At 38.7% G+C, this 17675-nt stretch overlaps 1 pseudogene; it reads right to left on the minus strand.

Moving 5' to 3' along the window:
• Positions 1 to 8567: 8567 nt before the first annotated feature.
• Positions 8568 to 10864, minus strand: LOC146693611 (spastin pseudogene; annotated as a pseudogene).
• Positions 10865 to 17675: the final 6811 nt, after the last annotated feature.

The following is a 17675-nucleotide window of genomic DNA, read 5'->3' on the forward strand; positions in this document are numbered from 1 at the left end:
ACTTAAGAGTACTTTCATCACATTTTTTATAAAAGCGCTTCTACACAATATTACCCAGCCACAAATAAAGCAGCCAGGTGGCCGAACATTAAAGGGACTGTTCTATAAATGACAAGTTATGGGTTCAATCCTGAAGCAACCATATGTCCTGTAAATAGTGTCCTTGAATCAGACACTGACCTCCTACTGCTTACTCTCGCTAAACTGCTCTGGATGAAGCATCAGCTTAAATGCTTAAGATGTAAATAAAACAGGAGGAGACTGCTGGGAGCACAAGGGCCTGTTTCTAGCAGAGAGGGGGAGAGAGGAGTGAGGCGGCTCTGAGGGACAGAGCCTGCATGCTAACATAACACTGAATGCTGATCAGACTCTTAACGAAGAGACTGCTCATCGTTCTCTGGCGTGAAATAGGATTACCATATGTTGGTTAAAGTCCTGCTAAATGTAAGCCAGCAGTAAATGCTAACAAGGACAAACTGATCAAATAAACTCACTGCGTTACTTAGATAAGGTTGTATTTATGGGGATGGAAATTTGTATAATTTGTAGATTTTAGCATGTAAAAAAATGGAGCTATTTTTAAAGGATGACAAAAAATCTAGAAAATGAATGTAATTCATTGACATTATTGTATCATAGTTTGCATTGTTCTGACCAGCAGTGTCCTGCAGCTCCCTGTGAGCACTTAATGAAAGAGGTTATGGTTTAATGTCAGAGCAGAGAACTCACAGTTGTCAAATATGATTTTGCTCTAATATGCACCATGTGGCGCTGTATGTTTTCTGTGATTGGAGGGTAGTGTCACTGCAGCTGTCACCCCAGCCTGCTCTCTGCTCTGCCTCGGGAAAAAAGCAGCAGAGATACAGATGTAATTACTTGACAGAACAGCAACACTGTATGAAAATGTGACAATTTCATAAAACCCACTGCAGCAAGGGTAACAGATGATACAACACACAATACTGTGCACAACTCTTTAGGCACAGATGTTGGCAGCGAAGCATGGTGAAGCATCCCGCTGTTTTAGTTTTTGTTGTTTTGGGGGTTTTTTTGCAGAGAGCATGTCAAAACTAGAGACTAGAACTACAATTAGATCTTTTATCATGCAAAATAATCAGATCGCTTAAGTTCATTCTGTAGCGTGACAATGACCCCAAACAGAGCCAGAGTAATAGCTTCAGAACATGTACTGAATGTGCTTTATTAAAGGGTTTTTATCAGACTGTGATTTACGTTTACTTCACCTTATGTGTTCATTGTTGAGTAAAAGCTATTGATACCAATTATTTTTATACTATATCCTCACTTCACAGTGAGAATCAAAATCTGTTTCTTCTTTCTTTTGTACTAAACATGTTCTCACACTCTGGAGCCATTTTGGTAACATCTCCAGGCACTTATTTGTCCAATTATTTTTAAGCTATATCTATATTAACTTTAATTTCAGTGATCATAAAAGTTATATACTAGAATAAAAACAGTTTTAAAGTTTTAGAATAGAATAGGATAAACCTTTAATACTGCACAGATGAGAAATTTGGGTGTTACCCAGCTCTTATGGCAAGGGGAATATAAAATATAAAATTGAAAAATTTATAAATTATAAAATTTGCTGACTTTGCACCAAAATGGCTCCAGAGTGTGAGAACATGTTTAGTACAAAAGAAAGAAGAAACAGATTTTGGTTCTCACTGTGAAGTGAGGATATAGTATAAAAATAATTGGTATCAATAGCTTTTACTTTTACTTTTACTGTTAGCGCCGGTGTCCTTCTATTATAGTGATACTAAACAAGGCAGGAAATTATATTTTTATTCTACAAAATGAAATGAATGTATCTACTCTGCAGAAGTGTTTGTGAATTTCAACAGATCGATTAGCTTGCTGCATTATATGTATGAACTGCATTTTTATCAGTTGCAGTTTCACCATCTCAGTGCCTAATGCTTCCCTCTTGTGGTGTCATGGTGGTTAGAAATAAATATGATATGTTATATGAAGTATATAATAAAAGCAAAGGCTTCACGTAAAGAGGGATTGGGACAGCTTTTAAGCAGGGTGACCTGCAGTATCCCACTGATTAACAGCCTCAACTGACACGTTCATGATGACTTTTGCTTTGTTCCCATTCCTCAGATCGATTTTCCCTTTATAAGGTTTGCTAAACCAGATGCTATATTTATGCTAAAAGTGGCCATAAAGAGTAAGGTCAGAAGGAGGAAAGGTAATACAGCAATGAAGAATAAAGGCAAAGTCAAAGACCGATTCCAGCTTTAAAAGCTATCTATGTATTTTTTTGTACATAGATTTATATGAAAAAGATGATCTGATTTCTAGCAGCAAAGGGCACATGCAAAAAAGCATTGGCAGGATAAATTCAGTTAAAGGGGAAAATCAGTGCAAAGGTACAGAAAAATACTTATATTAGTTTGGAAATCAACAAGCAAAGAAATCCAGATAGATGTGATTTTTCCCATTCAATAGTACTTTTAATGTTCATAATTAAAAATGCTTTTGATTAATTTTGTCAGTAGGAGTAAAAGTTTGATGATTTTTTTCTCAGTGTTACTGCTCCATTAATAATAAGTGTTTAATAATTAATAATAAGTGAATCCAAGTTTTACCCCAATGTTTCCACCATTCCTCTCACCTAACCCTCATTTCCTCTTCAGGCCTTGCCTTTCAACCACACACACCCTCTACAGCAAATTAACAATATCTGAAAGTCATGTCCTTAAGAAATAAGAGGGGAAAATCGAGTTAAGACCCAACACAGGACCTGAAAGGTGCATCTAGCCCTTCAGCTGATTCATCTACCGTTTGCTGAACCCTTGTCAGAAATTGTTAGAAGAAGAAGAAGCTATTCTTAAGGATGGGAAACTCTTGATTGATGGAATCTTGAATATAGAAAAGTAACAATGGATTTTAATCCACAATGTAATGCCATTGGGAAAGCATGTGATTGGCAAATGCATCATTTTTCAGGATAGCAATGATCCCCAAAATACTGTCAGTACAGTAAAAGCATACCTGGATAGAAAAACATACAATAGAACAGCATCAGTCATGGCTTGGCCTCCCCAGAGCCCAGACCTCAATATTACTGAAGCAGTGTGGGATCATTGTGACACGAGAACGGAACAAAAGGCGGACAACACCCAAAGACGTGCTCTGAATATCCTTCAAGAAGCCTGGAAAACTGTTCCTGTGGAAATGACAAGAAAACTAGAACTGAAGAATAACAGTTACAATGCCAAATATTGACTTTCAAGCTTGTTATATTGTTATAAACTCTATTTTACGTATATTTCCATTTATGTTTGCACATGTTCAATAAAATCATTGCTCCTGAGGCAACGAGGAATGGCTAAAGATTTCTGCCACTACTCCATAACAAACATCAACTAAAAGTGTTTGATAAATGCATTCTATTTGCTTTTTTAAAAATCACAAAGTGAGAGATTTTTTTTCAATTTAAGTGAGCATTATGTTAATGTTTTAAATGTCATGGCATAGGATCAGATCGCTTCAAAGTAAATTATATTTTGAAATGTACAATCCCTTAAACACTGTGTCCTGATCTTGAACTAATAACTACTGAGATCTCAAGTCTACTGCATAATAAGACAAACAGCACCATTTAGAAAATTTCTTTTTATTGCAAGTATTCTTAATGCTTTGATGTTTTGTACAGATTTTCATATTTACAGTGATAATTAGTATTCGTCTAATAAATAATACAACTGAAAGTCATTCTCTAGCCTACATGTTTAAATATTGCACGTGCAAAGTATGTATAATATGTGCTTGTCCAATAGATATGCTGTCTTAGCAGCTATTTACAATGTTACATAAGAAACAAATGTGGGATCCAACCACCATGCTACTAAAGAGACACTGTGCGTTTCCCCTCCAAAGCAAACCCTCCACTTCAGTGATGGAGTCATGCAATTATTCTACTGGGGTGAAGACAGTTTAATTACAGCATCACTGCAATAACAGTATCCATCCAAAAAAAAAAAAACATCAAATAAAATTTTAATTATTTCTAAATAAGAAATTCGTGATAAAACAGTTTTCCAATTAACCACTACATAACAGTAGTGTCTAGTTCTTATTTGGTAGGAAATGTCCACCAGTGCTGTAACGTTTTCAAAAATAATAGTAAAAGAAAAAAAGCATTTTGATGAAAAACTAAACCAGCGTGACCTACTGTACAAGTTTGTTTAGGCTGCTTTTGCAGCAGTGCTCTTTATAAAGTCTCCAGGGTGTGATAGTAATAAATCATCTGTGAATGAAACCTTTTACACGTTTAAAATCACTTTGTCTGCCATAGGCAAGAAATCTGTTCCTATAAATACACCGTTTAATTATGTGTTCGCATTGCAACTGCTGCTCTGCCAGAAGTGTAGGTAGAGCAAAGTCAACCTATACATTATACATATCCTCATATTTGAACATTCAATATCAATATATTTTCCACATATTGTGAATATAACGCTGAGTGTGCAGAGAGGGAGAAACACGCAAACACCGTGACGAGACAAGAGCACGGGCAGTGTGATGTTACTTCACCTCTAGATGGCACTATTGCACAACCTACAACCTTCTGCATCGTTTCACTGGAATGGATGACAAGTACAGTGCAAAAACAATAACAGGAACAAACTGAGTCCGATATGATATACATATTTATGCCAAAAAAAAATGCCCGTTTGATCTTGTGTTTCCATGTAGGAACAGGGAAAAATGTCTATATTGTGTTGTCTGGTTCACCTCGGCAGAGTTCTATGGCTTTGGCAGGAGGGTTGAGAGGAAACAGAAAGGGCCTTTACCGCCTGCACCTGGCATGTTTGTGATGAAGCAGCTGCCTCTACTCCTGCTGAGCCTCCTCCCTGTACCTCTGAACCCGAGTGAGCAGAGAGCACCGACGGTCATGCACACACACAGATACTGTACACTTCAACAGACACTGGAGATACAAATGATGGGCCATTTGCTAAACCTGCAGCACACACTGCTTTCTATGTGAAAGAACCATTCTGTGAGAAAAACTCTACTGCTCATTTGATCTATGACCTCTGAAAAACAGTTCATGATTTCCATTACTATTCAATTATAAAAAAAAAAAAAGTACATTCCCTGGGTTATACAGCACTGATATGCAAAGCTTAATTGTATATCTGTAACTCTAGAACTGCAGTATTTATAGTTTTCTTAGTTTAATATTTCAATTTCATATTCTTCTTCTAAGTATAAAATCCCTTTTGTTATATTTGTCTCATTAATTTAACTGAAATACACTGAAAATTGCTCACAAATTAAGGTTTATGTGTCAATACAAATGCAGGTTTTATTGCTGGGAGCTTCCCGTGATGCACTGACTATTTCTTCTTCCATGACACTAATGTTTTGTCTTTGCTTCATCATTTATGTACTGTACTGTATCCCCAGTTTTCCAGCGAGGGCTGCGTACATTTTGATTGCATTAACGTTTTTATCCAGCCTTTATGTGCAAGCTTGAGCTGCAAAATTCAAATGTAGTTACTGACAGGCCAAAGTGCAACAGGGAAGAGATTAAATGGGATCAAAGGGAGTGGCATTATAAATTCCTTCCTTCCTGAGATTCAAATCCTCCAATCAAAACGGTGCCAGCAATGCAAAGACAGATTTCTTTAAAAGATTGGACACAATAACAAAGTCAGTCGTTTATTTATTAAAGCACTGTTAATAATTTTAGTTGCTGCTATTTCAAATAAATGTTTGGTACAACAAATTTCTCCGTGTTCTGTCTCAGGCTTTATTCGGGCCCTGGTACTAGAGCTATGGTCTGTTCTTGAGTGCAGCAGTGACGACATCAGAGTGGTCCGTCCCAAACCAACTCCCATTGACCCCACAGATAGGAGTTGCATTAAGGTATTGTATGTATGTGCGTGCGTGTGTGTGTGAGAGAGAGAGGGAGAAGGAGAAACTTCCTGGAGCCCACAATGCCCCAATTTTTAGATATCTACATAATAGTACAGACACAGATCTCTTAGAAGTTTTGCTTTTCCATCATGTTTTTAGCTCACTGGTTACAAAGGTGTTTAAATTGATTAAAATTAAATTGATTCCAATTATTATTAACCCAGGACTCAGAATAGTGGTCCATGTGTTGCTGTGATACCAGCAGCCATGTAGAAAATTCACTTGTGAATATTCATATTTAAGAAACTGGCAATAGTGATTTTGTTAACAAGAAAGGCTTTTTGCTGATTGGTTTATGGGTGTCTGGGCAAATAAGCCTTACTTTCATAAGACTGCATTTTTAGTTATGTTTTTGGCAGAATTTCTCTCAGGAAAGCTTCAACAAGCTCCAGCGTGAGCCTGTCTGTGTGTGTCTGATGCTTGGCCTCTGACAGCAGCCAAGTCATCTCTCTCAGAGAGACTAGCCAAGTGAATACGGACAGCCAGTGATGTGTAAACTGTGTCCTGCCACAGGCGACTTTAAAGTCTGCCTTATCAGTGGGTTATACATATATGCTGAGGTCAAAGGAAAACTAAATATACACACACCAGCACTTTGGTGAATTAACTCGAGTCTTTGCTTTAATCTGTGCTAAGTACAGTAGGAGGTTTGGTAGTACATATGAAGATAAGTTCACACATGCACAGAAACATCAGAAGACACATGAAAGTATAGATATTTCTATTTTAGAAAAAAAAATCCATCGTATCTTGTTTTTTTCTTTACGTTTCTTTGAAGCTGTTTAATATAATCTAAGTTGTAGCTCGTTTGTGCAAGTGTCTCTCTTTTTTTCCTTTGATGCTTTTGATGATATATTTTCCCTGTTCTACCAGACCCAGTGAAAAATGCAGGGAGCTTTCCTGCAGTTTAATATTCTTCAGGCTGCAATAGGTTTCTGCTCAACCACTCTGCTCAGAATATATGTCTTATTCAGTTTTGAGAGTGTGGTAAACCATGTTTTATCTTTGCAATCATAAATTCTTTTTACATTTTGTTTTGCTTTGAATACTACAGATATTATTTGTCATATTATCGGTAGTGTTTGTAGTTGAATAGTGTTATATTATTATTATGTGTTAGGATTTGATCAATCCATGACGTGCACAAATGCATTCACAATGGTCTTTAAAAGCAAATACATTTTTTCTCTCTAACAGCTGCTGTATTTACTTTCCTCTTCAGTCCTTCCTGTACTTGGTCAACCTCCTCTCCTCTTCCCAGTCGGTGTGGCAACTGCTGGGCCGACAGTCTTTGGCCAACAAAAGCGAATACACCCTGAGGGAGATGCCAACCTCCATACCTGTAAGTGTTTTTCTTCTTCTTCTTTTCCACACACTGCAGTTTTTTTTTGTCATCCATCTGAGGGCATGTTTGCACTTTTTATTTGGCCTCCAAACACCACCCACCCATTTGTTTTACTTCAAACGCATTCAAATAAACCCTCTCACACTGAGACTGATATACGTTCTCCACCTTACCCATTGTAAATTTCCACACAGTTTTCGTTTTGCACCCTATCCGGTGCATTCTTGTTCAAAGCCTCTCATTTTACTCCACAGGATTTGATTGACAGACTGATTGCCGTGAATTCGGATGGGAAGATTCATTCTCTCTTCCACTACGAAGAGAGTCACACATTCGGCCTAAGGTGGGATTCATTATTTTTTTCATATTACTTAACATCAGTGGGGAAGTAGACGATATCAGATTATCACCTGGTGACTGCACACACACTTCAGCCTCTGGCAATAGGAGACTGGCATGGTGACGTAATCGGCCTTAAAATGCGGCCTTTAAGGCTGCAGACCCTGAATTGGGATACAGCCTCTGAATCGCTGCATCTTGTAGCTGTGTCGTCTTAAATTGGTCATGTGATTTTGACGCGCCGGCGCGTCCGGCAACCCCAGAGGTTTAACTTAATATTTAAGTGTCTCTTGGTTTTAGACTAGTTGTTTAGTCTAATTTGATGTTTTAAACCAGAAAAGGAAGAAGAGGGCTTAGAATTACAGGTAAGAACTGCTCAGTGGTATGTGATAAACTGTAAATGTAAAGCTTACAGGTCAGTCCTCATGTTTTTAAATCAGATTTTGAGTCTGTACATGGCACATTATGCTTTTGCATGTTGTGAAATGTGCTGCAAAACAAACTGAGGTAAACTAACTGGTTTACTGTGATGGATTTAAAGTGTGTGTGACTGGTGCGCAGTGGCTGTGGTGCTCACGGTCAGAGTTCAGTCACAAAGAGGGTAACAGAGATGAATTTAAAGTTAAGGTGATGGTGCTTAGATTCATTCACAGACTGAAACCTTCACACCAACTTTATCCTGTGTCTCTTAGTTTTAGACTAGTTGTTTAGTCTATTTTGATGTTTTAAACCATATCACAGGGTTTTTACTTCACCATTTACGGGGTTTTAACAAGCAAACAAAAGACAGATCGTGATGTTTGAAAATGTTTTGGAAATATTCTTTAAAGATTAGATGTAAAATACGCAGAGGACAAATTCAATTGGTTTATTAGTTTATTACATAAGTTGAAAAAAAGTTAAACAAGTAAATAAAGAAACAACGTAAAAGAAAAGTAAACAAAACAAATCGGTAAATAAAGGAAAATGGTAATAAGAAGGGGAAAAAAAAGAAAAGAGAAAACCCCAACAATCCCCTCTGAGCAAGCACTAGGCGACAGTGGGGAAGAAAAACTGCCTTTAAACGGGCAGAAACTTCCGGCAGAACCAGGCTCACGAGGGGCAGTCAACTGCCGGGACTGGTTGGGGTGAAAAAAGATGAAGGAGAGAGGGAAGAAGTGTTAGGAGAGAAGGGGAGAGGAGAGGTGAAAATTAAGATGGAACAGAGGTGGAGGGAGACGAGGTGACGTCAGCAGTAGAAAAAATAGAAAGAGTAGAAAAAGCAGGAGTGTCCCTCCTCCAGAAGAAGCGGAAACGTTTTTTCTTCTTTTCCATGAGCTTTTCCACGACCACTTTTTTCTCTAGGATGAGGGTTCTCAACTGATCGGTTGTTTCTTCAACTTCCTTCTCAAGTTTCTGGCATCTTTGCTCCATTTCTTTTAATAGATTGCACTTGTCTGTATTTTGCTGTTGTTTTTCCTTGTGCATCTTTTCTAACTGCTCATTTCTTCTTGTGATTTCTTGAAGCTTACGCTGCAGGTCTTCATTTATTTTCTCTTGTTGCTGCTTTTGTGCAAGCATTTCAGCGTTTTCACACTTCAAGTTGTCTGAGTTCAACAACATCTCATTAATGACCTCTGAGTGTTTTTTCGCCATTTCATTGATCCTACGCTGCATCTTTGAACGTCGTTTTTCCAATACTTCTCCTTCCAGTTCAGGTGTTCTGTCCTTCATTGTATTAATTTGTTCAGTTGTAGATTTCTTCTCTCCAAGTCCTGGAGAATACGTTTTTTTTCTTTTTCCTGTTGCTCTTTCTCTTGAAGAAGCTCTTTATTTTTGCACTCTGTTTCATCCAGCCTGACTGGATTTGGATTTATTGAAGAAGGACCACCAAAATCTTTGTTCTATTTGGTGTACATGTTAAGAGTTGCTGGACTAACAGTTGGTTTGATTTGCTTCAGAGAATCCTCAAAGTCTTTTATCTTAATGTTGCGCACCTCAGCAGCAGCTATAACACGGACTTGTTCTGGTGCCAACTCTCTTATTGGGCCAAGTGCAGCATCTTTGGCTAATGCTGTCAAATCGCTCCCTGAATATCCTTCAGTCACTTTTGCAAGACAGGACAGTTCGTCTTGGCTCAGTGGACTCCCGTGCGTTCCCAAAAGATTTTTCAGCAGCGTAAATCTTGTCTTCTCATCGGGTAAGGTCACATATACTCTTTTTGCAAAGCGCCTTAATATTGCTTCATCGAGCTCCTGGGGCCTGTTCGTTGCTCCCATTACAAGTACTCTGTCATCCTTTCCTGACTGCAACCCGTCAAACTCAATGAGGAACTCAGTTTTTAAACGGCGAGAGGCGTCGTGCTCCCCCTCCCTCCTTTGACAGAGCAAGCCGTCCACTTCATCGATGAAGATTACTGAGGGCTGTCTCTCTCTTGCAACTGCAAAGAGTGCTCGTACGAGCTTCTCGCCTTCTCCCACATATTTGGAGGTCAAACTAGCAGCACTGATGTTGAAGAATGTTGCATTAGACTCTGCAGCAACTGCTTTGGCGAGCATGGTCTTCCCATTTCCTGGTGGGCCAAATAAAAGCAAGCCACGTGCAGGAGCTCTCAGACCAGTAAAGAGATCAGGTCTTAAGGCAGGAAGGATGACAATTTCTTGAAGTGCTTGCTTTGCCAGATCCTGCCCTGCGATGTCATCAAATGACACAGTCGCTCCACTGTATACAATTTCATTTGTAATTAAGCTGACCAGTTTACTGTCCACATTCTTTTTCATATCCCTCTTCGGGGGCTGTTTCACAGCTGCCGGTCTTCCATTCTGAGTTTTTCCCACCCGAGCGGTTTTCTTTGCATCAGTTATTCTTAATGGAGGTCTTACAGAAGTGGAGGGTCTGATGGTGGTGGAAACACCTGCGGGTTGACTTTTAGGAACTGACTTTGGCTTACTTGCAATTGTTTTGGTCGACATTTCTCTTGCGCGACTTCCCCCCTGTTCACAGTCATAACACGGTAAACTAGTCATAAACGAAAACGTTTAGGCTATTTATCGCATTTAAAGGTCTTTCTTTGGGACAACGTCACAGAACACAGAAACGTCACAGGGCTTTGGAGCGTGATGTTACAGAGGTTTACAAATACTTTCAAATATAGCTCTGGTCGAACGTTTGAAGGCTGCGAACAAACTGACTAAAACTTGCTGCTCCTGACCCCTATTTATAGAAAAACTTCAAAGGCTCAAAGGCATGTGCTTGTGACATCATCACATGTCCTTGTGACATCATCACATGTCCTTGTGACATCATCACTCTTCATGAATCAGATTGTCACATGACATTTTAGAATGGGGATGTTTTTTTTTAAACCGTTTTCAAATTTAACCCTCTGTGGTCCAGGGTATAATTGGCCGTTCTTGACTATTTTTGATTTTACCTCTATATTTCACCTTTAAAATATGTTTTTCTTGCCTTATTTGGCACCATTATTTTCAGCACAACCTCAAATATCTGAAATTTGAGTTATTGTTTTCATTTTGGTATACTATATTAGCACAGTTGATCTAAATTAATAACACAATAAATTGTGTGTGCATCTCCTGTTTTGTCATGGTTGTATGTCCCGGTTCGTGACAGGCTGCATGAGCTCATCTGGTGGGAGTGTAGTACTGTAGTATTTCAGGCATAAAAACGTGGTTTTCACAGACCTTGTCACAGGGTCTGAGTCTAAGATTCAAATTGTAAACACACAAACACTCAGGCTTGCTGCAAACCTTAGCTGATCCCCCGTGGGCTTAATTTACTGCCATTGTTTACGCACCATTGTAATTGCTTCTCTAGTTTGGCATTACACTTTAATTATGGAATGTAATTATATTTTGTCTATTTTTAGTTGTGGCATTGTGTTGTAATTAATGAAGGGCCTGCACACTCCAATATCAATTTACAATTTAAATTCTCCACAGCATGTTTAACTACATTATGTTGTGCCTTTCCAGAATCCCAGATTTACTTACACATCTCCCTTTATGATACATTAGTACTACATTTGACCTAAACCTTTTCCATCCTTTTTCCAAACTCTCATTCATTTTTTACCTGATAACCAAAAACTGTGATAGTGAAAGGCTGAAATATTTCTAGGGGTATGAGATTTCTGTGTGTTTTCTGTAGGTGAGCAGCTGCGAGAAGTTTGGCTACGGGGTGATGGTGACACAGGTGGCAGCAACTGCTCCGGGAGTTGTGGCTCTGCACAGTTCAGGTACTATTGCAGTTATTTGGACACAACAAACACTTGTCAGCTGTGATGCTTAAGGCTTATATTATAAGTTGTTGTTGTTGTTTTTGTGTTGTCGGTATAAAGGAGACTTAAGGCAGCTTAGGGAGAAATGTATTTGTCAAACCGTTTTTGTTTGGGTAAGAAAGAGTAAGAAGAGGCGTTCTTTTTTGATAAATGGATTCACATATCAGTTGTATACTGATACTAGGTTTATCCATATGCAAAAGGCTCCAGGAAATACCGTACTCTTGTCAAAAGAGGTCAAAAAATGAAGCTAGTGAACAAATATTTTAATCCTGCATTCTTTCTATTGGCTAGAAGGGGCGACTCAACTGGTTATGGGAAAAGAAGTCTGATTACTTATCAGCCCTTCGCTTATAACAGCACCGCTGCGTTCTGAAACCTATTCTCTCCTATGACTTTACCCACGCAAGAACAGTTCCCTGCTGTGTTGAGCAGCGCTGGCTGTGGAGCACTCATGTGTTCCATGATGTGACATATGTTTGTGCCATCGATAAAAAGGCAGTCTGACAGAAAGAAGGATGACCTCAAAAAGTGATATAGTCCAGACAGAGCTTACAAATGATGGGCCATTTGCTAAACCTGCAGCACACACTGCTTTCTATTAAATACTGCACGTGCAAAGTATGTATAATATGTGCTTGTCCAATAGATATGCTGTCTTAGCAGCTATTTACAATGTTACATAAGAAACAAATGTGGGATCCAACCACCATGCTACTAAAGAGACACTGTGCGTTTCCCCTCCAAAGCAAACCCTCCACTTCAGTGATGGAGTCATGCAATTATTCTACTGGGGTGAAGACAGTTTAATTACAGCATCACTGCAATAACAGTATCCATCCAAAAAAAAAAAAAAACATCAAATAAAATTTTAATTATTTCTAAATAAGAAATTCGTGATAAAACAGTTTTCCAATTAACCACTACATAACAGTAGTGTCTAGTTCTTATTTGGTAGGAAATGTCCACCAGTGCTGTAACGTTTTCAAAAATAATAGTAAAAGAAAAAAAGCATTTTGATGAAAAACTAAACCAGCGTGACCTACTGTACAAGTTTGTTTAGGCTGCTTTTGCAGCAGTGCTCTTTATAAAGTCTCCAGGGTGTGATAGTAATAAATCATCTGTGAATGAAACCTTTTACACGTTTAAAATCACTTTGTCTGCCATAGGCAAGAAATCTGTTCCTATAAATACACCGTTTAATTATGTGTTCGCATTGCAACTGCTGCTCTGCCAGAAGTGTAGGTAGAGCAAAGTCAACCTATACATTATACATATCCTCATATTTGAACATTCAATATCAATATATTTTCCACATATTGTGAATATAACGCTGAGTCCTGCCTGACAGCACATTCCCATGAGTGTGCAGAGAGGGAGAAACACGCAAACACCGTGACGAGACAAGAGCACGGGCAGTGTGATGTTACTTCACCTCTAGATGGCACTATTGCACAACCTACAACCTTCTGCATCGTTTCACTGGAATGGATGACAAGTACAGTGCAAAAACAATAACAGGAACAAACTGAGTCCGATATGATATACATATTTATGCCAAAAAAAAATGCCCGTTTGATCTTGTGTTTCCATGTAGGAACAGGGAAAAATGTCTATATTGTGTTGTCTGGTTCACCTCGGCAGAGTTCTATGGCTTTGGCAGGAGGGTTGAGAGGAAACAGAAAGGGCCTTTACCGCCTGCACCTGGCATGTTTGTGATGAAGCAGCTGCCTCTACTCCTGCTGAGCCTCCTCCCTGTACCTCTGAACCCGAGTGAGCAGAGAGCACCGACGGTCATGCACACACACAGATACTGTACACTTCAACAGACACTGGAGATACAAATGATGGGCCATTTGCTAAACCTGCAGCACACACTGCTTTCTATGTGAAAGAACCATTCTGTGAGAAAAACTCTACTGCTCATTTGATCTATGACCTCTGAAAAACAGTTCATGATTTCCATTACTATTCAATTATAAAAAAAAAAAAAGTACATTCCCTGGGTTATACAGCACTGATATGCAAAGCTTAATTGTATATCTGTAACTCTAGAACTGCAGTATTTATAGTTTTCTTAGTTTAATATTTCAATTTCATATTCTTCTTCTAAGTATAAAATCCCTTTTGTTATATTTGTCTCGTTAATTTAACTGAAATACACTGAAAATTGCTCACAAATTAAGGTTTATGTGTCAATACAAATGCAGGTTTTATTGCTGGGAGCTTCCCGTGATGCACTGACTATTTCTTCTTCCATGACACTAATGTTTTGTCTTTGCTTCATCATTTATGTACTGTACTGTATCCCCAGTTTTCCAGCGAGGGCTGCGTACATTTTGATTGCATTAACGTTTTTATCCAGCCTTTATGTGCAAGCTTGAGCTGCAAAATTCAAATGTAGTTACTGACAGGCCAAAGTGCAACAGGGAAGAGATTAAATGGGATCAAAGGGAGTGGCATTATAAATTCCTTCCTTCCTGAGATTCAAATCCTCCAATCAAAACGGTGCCAGCAATGCAAAGACAGATTTCTTTAAAAGATTGGACACAATAACAAAGTCAGTCGTTTATTTATTAAAGCACTGTTAATAATTTTAGTTGCTGCTATTTCAAATAAATGTTTGGTACAACAAATTTCTCCGTGTTCTGTCTCAGGCTTTATTCGGGCCCTGGTACTAGAGCTATGGTCTGTTCTTGAGTGCAGCAGTGACGACATCAGAGTGGTCCGTCCCAAACCAACTCCCATTGACCCCACAGATAGGAGTTGCATTAAGGTATTGTATGTATGTGCGTGCGTGTGTGTGTGTGAGAGAGGGAGAAGGAGAAACTTCCTGGAGCCCACAGTGCCCCAATTTTTAGATATCTACATAATAGTACAGACACAGATCTCTTAGAAGTTTTGCTTTTCCATCATGTTTTTAGCTCACTGGTTACAAAGGTGTTTAAATTGATTAAAATTAAATTGATTCCAATTATTATTAACCCAGGACTCAGAATAGTGGTCCATGTGTTGCTGTGATACCAGCAGCCATGTAGAAAATTCACTTGTGAATATTCATATTTAAGAAACTGGCAATAGTGATTTTGTTAACAAGAAAGGCTTTTTGCTGATTGGTTTATGGGTGTCTGGGCAAATAAGCCTTACTTTCATAAGACTGCATTTTTAGTTATGTTTTTGGCAGAATTTCTCTCAGGAAAGCTTCAACAAGCTCCAGCGTGAGCCTGTCTGTGTGTGTCTGATGCTTGGCCTCTGACAGCAGCCAAGTCATCTCTCTCAGAGAGACTAGCCAAGTGAATACGGACAGCCAGTGATGTGTAAACTGTGTCCTGCCACAGGCGACTTTAAAGTCTGCCTTATCAGTGGGTTATACATATATGCTGAGGTCAAAGGAAAACTAAATATACACACACCAGCACTTTGGTGAATTAACTCGAGTCTTTGCTTTAATCTGTGCTAAGTACAGTAGGAGGTTTGGTAGTACATATGAAGATAAGTTCACACATGCACAGAAACATCAGAAGACACATGAAAGTATAGATATTTCTATTTTAGAAAAAAAAATCCATCGTATCTTGTTTTTTTCTTTACGTTTCTTTGAAGCTGTTTAATATAATCTAAGTTGTAGCTCGTTTGTGCAAGTGTCTCTCTTTTTTTCCTTTGATGCTTTTGATGATATGTTTTCCCTGTTCTACCAGACCCAGTGAAAAATGCAGGGAGCTTTCCTGTAGTTTAATATTCTTCAGGCTGCAATAGGTTTCTGCTCAACCACTCTGCTCAGAATATATGTCTTATTCAGTTTTGAGAGTGTGGTAAACCATGTTTTACCTTTGCAATCATAAATTCTTTTTACATTTTGTTTTGCTTTGAATACTACAGATATTATTTGTCATATTATCGGTAGTGTTTGTAGTTGAATAGTGTTATATTATTATTATGTGTTAGGATTTGATCAATCCATGACGTGCACAAATGCATTCACAATGGTCTTTAAAAGCAAATACATTTTTTCTCTCTAACAGCTGCTGTATTTACTTTCCTCTTCAGTCCTTCCTGTACTTGGTCAACCTCCTCTCCTCTTCCCAGTCGGTGTGGCAACTGCTGGGCCGACAGTCTTTGGCCAACAAAAGCGAATACACCCTGAGGGAGATGCCAACCTCCATACCTGTAAGTGTTTTTCTTCTTCTTCTTTTCCACACACTGCAGTTTTTTTTTGTCATCCATCTGAGGGCATGTTTGCACTTTTTATTTGGCCTCCAAACACCACCCACCCATTTGTTTTACTTCAAACGCATTCAAATAAACCCTCTCACACTGAGACTGATATACGTTCTCCACCTTACCCATTGTAAATTTCCACACAGTTTTCGTTTTGCACCCTATCCGGTGCATTCTTGTTCAAAGCCTCTCATTTTACTCCACAGGATTTGATTGACAGACTGATTGCCGTGAATTCGGATGGGAAGATTCATTCTCTCTTCCACTACGAAGAGAGTCACACATTCGGCCTAAGGTGGGATTCATTATTTTTTTCATATTACTTAACATCAGTGGGGAAGTAGACGATATCAGATTATCACCTGGTGACTGCACACACACTTCAGCCTCTGGCAATAGGAGACTGGCATGGTGACGTAATCGGCCTTAAAATGCGGCCTTTAAGGCTGCAGACCCTGAATTGGGATACAGCCTCTGAATCGCTGCATCTTGTAGCTGTGTCGTCTTAAATTGGTCATGTGATTTTGACGCGCCGGCGCGTCCGGCAACCCCAGAGGTTTAACTTAATATTTAAGTGTCTCTTGGTTTTAGACTAGTTGTTTAGTCTAATTTGATGTTTTAAACCAGAAAAGGAAGAAGAGGGCTTAGAATTACAGGTAAGAACCTCAGTGGTATGTGATAAACTGTAAATGTAAAGCTTACAGGTCAGTCCTCATGTTTTTAAATCAGATTTTGAGTCTGTACATGGCACATTATGCTTTTGCATGTTGTGAAATGTGCTGCAAAACAAACTGAGGTAAACTAACTGGTTTACTGTGATGGATTTAAAGTGTGTGTGACTGGTGCGCAGTGGCTGTGGTGCTCACGGTCAGAGTTCAGTCACAAAGAGGGTAACAGAGATGAATTTAAAGTTAAGGTGATGGTGCTTAGATTCATTCACAGACTGAAACCTTCACACCAACTTTATCCTGTGTCTCTTAGTTTTAGACTAGTTGTTTAGTCTATTTTGATGTTTTAAACCATATCACAGGGTTTTTACTCCACCATTTACGGGGTTTTAACAAGCAAACAAAAGACAGATCGTGATGTTTGAAAATGTTTTGGAAATATTCTTTAAAGATTAGATGTAAAATACGCAGAGGATAAATTCAATTGGTTTATTAGTTTATTACATAAGTTGAAAAAAAGTTAAACAAGTAAATAAAGAAACAACATAAAAGAAAAGTAAACAAAACAAATCGGTAAATAAAGGAAAATGGTAATAAGAAGGGAAAAAAAAAGAAAAGAGAAAACCCCAACAATCCCCTCTGAGCAAGCACTAGGCGACAGTGGGGAAGAAAAACTGCCTTTAAACGGGCAGAAACTTCCGGCAGAACCAGGCTCACGAGGGGCAGTCAACTGCCGGGACTGGTTGGGGTGAAAAAAGATGAAGGAGAGAGGGAAGAAGTGTTAGGAGAGAAGGGGAGAGGAGAGGTGAAAATTAAGATGGAACAGAGGTGGAGGGAGACGAGGTGACGTCAGCAGTAG

The sequence above is a fragment of the Copadichromis virginalis genome, linkage group LG14, assembly GCF_057382275.1.
Source record: "Copadichromis virginalis isolate Kocher_CV1m ecotype Utaka linkage group LG14, C_Virginalis_male_GT1.1, whole genome shotgun sequence".
In the NCBI taxonomy this organism is placed as follows: domain Eukaryota; kingdom Metazoa; phylum Chordata; class Actinopteri; order Cichliformes; family Cichlidae; genus Copadichromis; species Copadichromis virginalis.